Source organism: Cebus imitator, unplaced genomic scaffold (assembly GCF_001604975.1).
Source record: "Cebus imitator isolate Cc_AM_T3 unplaced genomic scaffold, Cebus_imitator-1.0 Scaffold489, whole genome shotgun sequence".
Taxonomy (NCBI): domain Eukaryota; kingdom Metazoa; phylum Chordata; class Mammalia; order Primates; family Cebidae; genus Cebus; species Cebus imitator.
Window position 1 is genome coordinate 440,064 of NW_016107804.1, and position 8,433 is coordinate 448,496.

The window sequence follows — 8,433 nt, forward strand, 5'->3', positions numbered from 1 at the left end:
ACATTTTGCAGTTTATAGGCTATATATGTGGAAGAGATTCCTTCAGAACCAAGAAACAAATATACTACTTCACACTGTGGCTTATATAGTCAAGCTTATGATATTCAAGTCTCCGGAAGCTGTATAAGACAAAAAGCTAAATGAGTTCAAGCCACCTTTAATACCATGGAAATTTGATTCTTAATTGAGGGAAACTAAAGACTGTCCTGTGGTACTTCCCAAATCTATTGGTACTGACTCAGGGAAGCACCTCCTGGTGCTCCAGCTAGTGACAAAGTGTTTGGAGAAGGAGAATGAACTTTCTCCAGTCTTTTGGGAGAAATTGAACTTTTTATTTAAAAATAATTGCTGCTGGGCACAGTGGCTCACACCTGTAATCCCAGCTCTTTGGGAGGCCAAGGTGGGTGGATCATCTGAGGTCAGGCGACCAGCCTGGCCAACATAGTGAAATTCCATCTCTACTTTAAAAATACAAAAATTAGTCAGGTGTGGTGACATGCACCTGTAGTCTCAGCTACTCGGTAGGCTGAGGTGGAAGAATCATTTGGACCTGAGAGGCAGAGGTTGCAGTGAGCCAAGATGGTCCCACCACATTCCAGCCTGGGCGACAGAGAGTCTGTCTCAAAAAAAGAAAAATAATTGCAAATGTACAGAAAAAAATGCAAGAATAGCACAAAGGATTACCCTGTATACTTCATCTGGGCTCACCAATTTTTTATTATTTATTGAGACAGTCTCACTTTGTCACCAAGGCTGGAGTGCAATAGCGCAATCTTGGCTCACTGCTGCCTTCACCTCCTGGGTTCAAGCAATCCTCCTTACCTTGGGTGATCCGCCTGCCTCAGACTCCCAAAGTGCTGGGATTACAGGCATGAGCCACTGCACCCAGCCCAGGTTCACCAGTTATTAATATTTTGCCACATTTGCTTTTTCCCCTCTCTTTTTGTATATACACATATAAATATACATACATACACATATGTACATATGTATTATAATTTTCTGAATGATTTGAGAATTACAAATAAGTTTTCTTCCTGGATTATCATTAACCACAATAATCAAAGTGAGATTATGTGCTTGTAGCAAGAAGGAATTCTCTTGGCAAACCTCATTACTCCCTTTGTCTTAGTACATTCATAGTGCCATAACAAAATCCTATCAATTGGGTGGCTTAAACAACAGAAAATTATTTCTCACAGTTCTGGAGCCTGGAAAATCCAAGATGAATGCACTGGCAGATTTGGTGTTGGTGAGGACCTATTTCCTGGTTCATAGATGGCCATGTTTTCCTTGTGTCCTTACAGGGTAGAAGGGATGGAGGGGTGGTGTTCTCTTGGGTTTCTTTTATAAGGGCGCACTAATCCCATTAATGAGTGTTCTGTCCTTATGACCTAATCATCTGCTAAGGGGCCCACCTCCTGATATCATCACTTTTGGCCTGAAAATTTCAACATATGATTTTGGAGGGCACGTACTACCCAAGTTTCACATTTACTTTCAATATTAGCACTTGTACATCTGAGTATTTGTTGGTTGTTATATGTGGCTTGTATCTACATTTTCTTCATTTTAAAATTATTTCCACATAAAGGATAAATGTAATTAGCAAACATAAAAGACGTTTTTATTTGCATTATAAGTGGAAGTTATTTAATCTTTGTTTATAGCATATTCACTTAAAATACAGAATTCAATTGTAGGTGTTGTGAACATTTGTCAGGTTTTCTGATTTTTATTTATTTTGGGGAGGTGCCTAATATCTGAACCTCTCCTGTTGGATAGAAGGGATTCTGGGGAGAAATGATATGGATGGGGTGTTTAGAGCAGAACAATGAAAAACAGCTGAGAGTGATTTCAGATGGAAACTGCAAACAGCCTCGTCCCCCCAAAATGCCAGAAACAATCCAAATGTTTATCAGCTGGTGAGTGGATAAACAAGTGGCTACCTTCATATCCTAGAACGCTATTCAGCAACAAAAAGGAATGATAAGTGCTATAATACAGATGAACAAAAGCACTTTGCTAAATGAAAGCACCCACACAAAAAAACTACATACGGTAAGTTGATTCCATTAACAGGAAATGTCCAGAAAAGGCAAATCTATAGAAACAGGAAGTAGAATAGTGGTTCCCTGGGTGGGAAAGGGGAGTGGCCACAAATAGGCACAGAGGCCATGTTTGGGGTGATGAAAATGTTCTACGATTGCATTGTGGGATGGCTGCGCAACTCTATACACTTACTAAAAACCTTGAATTGAATACTTAGAACGAGTGGATTTTATGGTATGCAAATTATACTTCAGTAAAGCTGTTTTCAAGAAAGGAGTTATTTGGGATGGAGAAAAGGTAAAGAGCAGGTTTCTCTGCTCTTGAAATTCTGAGTACCCTTTAGTCAAATGGATATTCTATTCTGAGACTTTTTTTTTTTTTTTTTCCCTCTCAAGACAGCGTTTCGCTCTGTTGCCCAGGTTGAGTGCAGTGGTGTGATCTTGGCTCGCTGCAAATCAATCTCTTGAGCAGCTGGGTCTACAGGCACCTGCCATCATGCACGACTAATTTTTTTTTTTTTTGTATTTTTAGTAGAGATGGGGTTTTGCCATGTTGGCCAGGCTGGTCTCAAACTGTGGTCAAAAGTTATCTGCCCATCTCAGCCTCCCAAAGTGCCGGGATTACAGGCATAAGCCACAGCATCCAGCCTATTCTGAGACTGACTGAAAAAAAGAGTTTATGAAGAAGGAGATCGTGCTCTAGAGAGACCAAGTGAAAGGACAGTGCTGCGTGAGAAAGGGTACGAGGGGAGCAGGGAGAAAGGGAAACCCAGAATGTTGAGACACAAAATCTGCTGTGTCCCTCTGATGCCTGTTGTCCCTGGCTTGAAATGGCCTTTCAGAAAAGCCTTCTCTCTAATTCCACACTTAAGCTAAGGCTGTAGCCACAGAGCAGCTGCTAACCCCAAATGCTTCAGTGTGTCCCTTTCCTGACACATACACCACTCATAGTGATGTTGCCAGGTCAGCCCTGGACATTGAGAAGCAGTAATCAAGCAGCTGAACATCTGAGCTGAAGATATATAGATATATATATACAAAATTCTGCTTTATATTTAAGTTGCAGGGTACCTCAGCCAGGGTAATCTTCAGGAAAAAAAAAAAAAAAAAAAAAACCAGAAAAAGCAAATTTGTGGCCAGGTTTTTAAGTGGCTTCTGATCAAAACAGAGCCAAGAGTGACCTCTTACTGGGGCTGGGCAAAGTTTACCCTGTAGGTTATTTCCAGAGAAGGGCTAATAATCATGGCAGTCATGTACTGAGTGAGTCATAAGCTCCACTTTCTGAGCTAAGCATGCCAGGCACTTGGACCTTCACGACAACTCCTGGAGATGGGTACGACGCCCCCTATCTACAGATGATCGTATAGAGGCATAGAAAAATGCAATAACTTGTCTGTAGGTCTGTAGATCACACAGGTAGTAGATGACAGAGTTGGGATGGAAACATCTGGGGTCTGATCCCAGGGCTGTTTTCCCAGGGGTTTCCATCACAACTCTGTCATTTACTACCTATGTGATCTCCTCCATTATCCTGCCCCACCAAAGAAGTTATGGGAAGTAGGGTTCTTTAAGCAATGCAGTTCTCAAATTAGTGTAGTTTAGTTCAACAAGCATTTACTTAGCCCTTTGACACTGAGAATATAAAGTGCATGTACCTTCTTTCTTAATGTGATACTTACTGAGCCATTTTCGCTGTGCCACGCATGATACTAGACCCTGGGAGCCCAGGATCATAAAGGGGCCCTTTATTTGAGGAGCTACAATCTAGTGGGAGAGATGAATAAACAAATAAGTCATTTCAATGATAGTTAAATTGTCACTGAAGAGTACTGGCCGCTGTGGCTGCCTGGAGGGATGCCTGGTCCGAACCAGGAGCTGGGACTGGTGGAAGGGTCAGGCAAGGGCTCCCTTTTAGAAAAGATATCTAAGCTGAGACCTTAGTCATGTACCCATTTTCTCTTCTCTGTTGTGTACTCAGTACCCCTGTATTAGATGCACCAGAAAACAGCCATTGCTTATCAAAGGTTTAGCATTATTTATTACAGGCCTTTGAGCACTAACCTCTTTTTCTACCTATAAGGTTTCAGGCTCTGAACATTGCAGGTGAAGCTCCTGGTGAAATGGAGTGGATCCGGCTGGGCTTCGCCAACCAGCTGTAGTTTGTTAACAGGCTGAAAAGAACGCGCTCAGCTCCCTCTGTGGATGCTGCACGAGTGAGCCCTCAGCTTTGCAGTTCTGCACGTTTCACCCCTACCTGCAATGTTGGAAAGGTCATAATATACAGTTAGAGTTTTTTTTCTTTTTAGACTGCTTTGCTTTGCTGAGGCTCCGTTTTTCTAGTCCGCAGGCTGTGCTCCTTTTCAGACTACAGTTATTTTGTTTTTGTGGAATATCTTTGGCTGTGGGGCCTTCATGGGTGACATATCTAGGATTTAGTTTTTGGAGTACTGGAGTGCCGTTCCAGGATACAGGCGCAAGCCAAGCGATACTCATCTCTAAGGTAAGTGTCTGCGTGGGTATGGCTGGGCCTGCGTGGCTGCTCCTACAAGAGACCCCCCCACTCCTATTTTTGCTGTTGGTTACGTAGCCCTGAAGTCCTGCTATAGGGAAGATGATGGAAGAAGATTGATTGTACTGATAGTTATGCAGCGGCCGTCAAGTCTGGAGATGTAGGTTATAATTTTATCATGTTATTTTATTGATAAGCCACTTATCATTGATTTGCTTATGTTTTCAGACTTGATGGTCAGCCTGTATATTCTAAATTTCACAGAACTGGGTTTGTGAGAGCCAGGCACTGGGAGTTAGGAGATCTGAACGCTGTTTTTAAGAAATGACTGTTAGATCAGAAAGAGGCTCTTTTGAATGATTTGGGTCAAACTTTTATTTTCCAAATGTGGAGACAGATGCTCTGAATGTGTGAGTGACTTGTCCTGTGTCAGCAAGGCACAAGCTGGTCCAGGAATCTCAGCTTCCAGGTGGGTGCATCTTTCTCTTTACCCTGTCTTGCACTTTTTACTGCCAAGTTTTTCTTTTTTTTTTTTGGTCTATGTTAATAACTGCTCATTTAGACTTTATGGAGGACAAAATTTGGACATAGATGTGATGGCTCTTTGGAAAGCAAAAGGATGGTAAGAATATAAGGCGATGGCTGTATTGTGTCAGCTTCGGTAGGACGTTCTTTCTTGAAAAAATCCTTCTTAGTCATATCCGAACACAACAGTGGTTGATATTTTGATGCACTGTATTCTTTTAGCTCCCTCTTTTTATTCCAGAAAATTTTTAAATTGTAATAAAGTAATAATTGCTGGTATAATGTTTGTTACAATGCAATGAGGGGCCCTAGTCAGCCAAAAAGACCCTAGAGAGCTAGTGGGGATTGATTTCCTCCACCATGAAGACGACGTGGTTCCCTAAAAAGGAGTACATTGTTTTAAAAAAGAGACTTTTCAGCAAGTAAAGCGCTAAGATAGGGTCTCGGGCTTGTTAAAATCTACTTTAGAAGTAATAAGCCAATCCCTGGCTTCAGGTGTTTTGTTTTTGTAGAATATTACCTGCTTTGAGTTCTTACTAAATGACATGTTCTATTATTTAGGGAAAAACCTCGTTGTTAAAAATCAGAATTCTGTTGTCATGACAACCTTGTACAATGAATTTTGTCATGTTCTTGTGTTTAAAAACAGCTGTATTGTGATATAATTTATATACCACACAATTTACCCATTTAAACTGTACAATTCAAAGTTTTTGGTATATTACTGTTTTCATACCTTGCCCACCCTGCGGGGCTGGCGTGCTTGTCATGCTGTCTTCAGCACCGACTACAAGAGCGGTTTCCATGGCTACAGAATCCAGCAGGTGGAATGGCCTCTTCACATATGTTGCAGACATCATAGGACCAGATGAGCTGGGAAAGCAATGAGCAGTGTTCCAGCTCCAACACTGACTTCATAGCTTGGAGGCAGGTTAAGAAACGTGCTCCACTGCTTTCCTTGGGCCCCAAACTTCACCTGCCTTAAGTGCAAAAATGCGTCTGAAAAGTAAGTGTCTCTGTGAGAGGGAGTAATAGTAAAATAAGATTTTAGGTGTCATGTGAGGAGCCAATGGGAATTTGTAGGCCAGTGAGTCTTAGTCTTTGGTAGAAATATCTGGAGGGTTGGGTAGTCTGACAATCTCCTCTAAAGATAAACGTCCAAACTGAGGAACTCTTCAAACATTCAGCAAGAATCTATGAAGCCATTCTAGAAGTTAGGGGAAATCAAAGATGTGGGATGAAGGTCCTGTCAAGTCTTCAAAGCCACTCTGGGGAGACAGGATGGGCTTTGGTGAAATTGTCATCTCTCATGTTACATAGAATGATACCATTAGAAATGTTGTACAGCAAGTACCAAATTCATGTCATGGACCGGAAGTGTTCATACTTTAGTGGTCAAAATTTTTTATTTTTTTCAGATCAAATCTCAGGCAGAGGTCCAGTGTCTGTAAGATATAAAAGGAGAGCTATATGGCTTGAAGCAAGCGTTGGAGTGGAATCATGATCCCATTTTCCAAAGCTCCATCACTTGCCATCGTGGCCCTTGAGGAACCTCCCTGAAACTAATTAATATTAACATGTTAATGGTATGTGAATCACTGATAGAGTCTAGGAAGAGGTTTAAAAGCTCAGAAGCAGGAGTTTGTGAATTGGTCAGGGAAGGCTACATGGGAAAGGTGAGATGTGATATCTCCCAGATACCTCTCTGCATATTTTCAAATACATTTTATATACATACATAATTTTGAAAGGATCCTATTAGATGCCATTGCAAATTTGGTTTTCTTCTTCATATTATGTCATAAGTAACTTTATGTGTTATCAATATAGATCTACATCTTTCAAATGGCTGTTGAGAATTCTTTTTTATGAGGAACAGAGTATAGGCTGGGAAGAAGGGGCATGCTTTAGGATCTCATGTCTGCTCAGAACCAGCCTCAGCAATTATGTTTTCAAAAGAGCTATCCTTGCTGTAAACACCAAATGACACCGGAGATCATCCGGTGGGTTTAATACTTGCTATAGTGTTTGCATTTTCTATGTATGTGGGCACAGGAGCTACATGGAGGGTTGAATCATGTTCAGGCTTTGAGTTATTTACATAATCTAGTTCAAGCTCTTTTCTTACCCAGTCTTGAGCAAGTGATAAATATGACAGCATCTACTGTTGGGCAGGGAACTGTCAGTAGGTCTTCAGCAGTCTCTTAAAATTATAGTTGCTGGTGTGTGTGTGTGTGTGTGTGTGTGTGTGTGTGTGTGTGTGTATGTTGAGATTACCAAAAAAATATGGGGGTAACTATGTGAGTTGATATGTTAGTTAGGTTGATAGTGGTAATCGTTTCACAATGTATAACATATGTATGGTCTGGTTTCTGTATCTGTGGGTTCCTTATATGTAGATTCAACTAGTCATGGGTTGAAAATATTCAAAAACACTTGTCTGTACTGAACATATACGCACTTTTTGTCATTATTTTCTAAACCTACTTTTGTGTGGTACTCACTGCTATTCCCTAAATAATACAGTATAACAACTATTTACATAGTATTTCCATTGTATTGATTATTAAAAGTAATCAATAGAAGATTTAAAGTATATGGGAGGACGTGCATAAATTGTATATAATTACTATGTACTAGTAACTGCGATTACTTTTGCACCAAGCTAATATACCATCTTATATCAGGGACTTGAGCATCCTCGGATTCTGGTATGTGAGGGAAGTCCTGGGACCAATCCCCAGCAGACACTTAGGGATGGATGTATATTAAAACATTATTTTGTACTCTTTGAATAGATACCATTTTTGTCAATTACACTTTCATAGAGCTGAAAACAAATATTTAAAAATTATTAGTAATGTAGTTCAACTAGTAATCATAAATAGCTTGGACTTATGGAGGGCTTACTAAATACCAGGTCCTTTGTATACCAATCACACAAGCTCTAGGATTTAAACGCTTCCACTGTGTCCATTTTCTAGATGAAAAGAAGTAAATGCAGTAACTGATTCCAAGTTCTACGGCCTGCAAGTGATAGGCCTCGAATTTAATCCCAGGCCGTCAAGTTTTGGCATTTAAAGGACTAACTTGTCTCCAAAATAGAACTTCTTATAAACATAATACTAGTGAATGAGTTATCAAAGGCAGGTATGAGATCAGCCACTGGGGAGTGGTAGAAATGTATGTAATAGGATGCTGTCTGCATTTCTCATAGAGTGGTTATTTCGCGGCTTGTACTGACTACAACCCAGACATCTCATTTGAGTTTCTTCTCATTCACAGCCTTGTTTACTGTAAAATAATAGTTTAGTAAATAATCTATCATAGATCTCTTTTTTTTTTTTT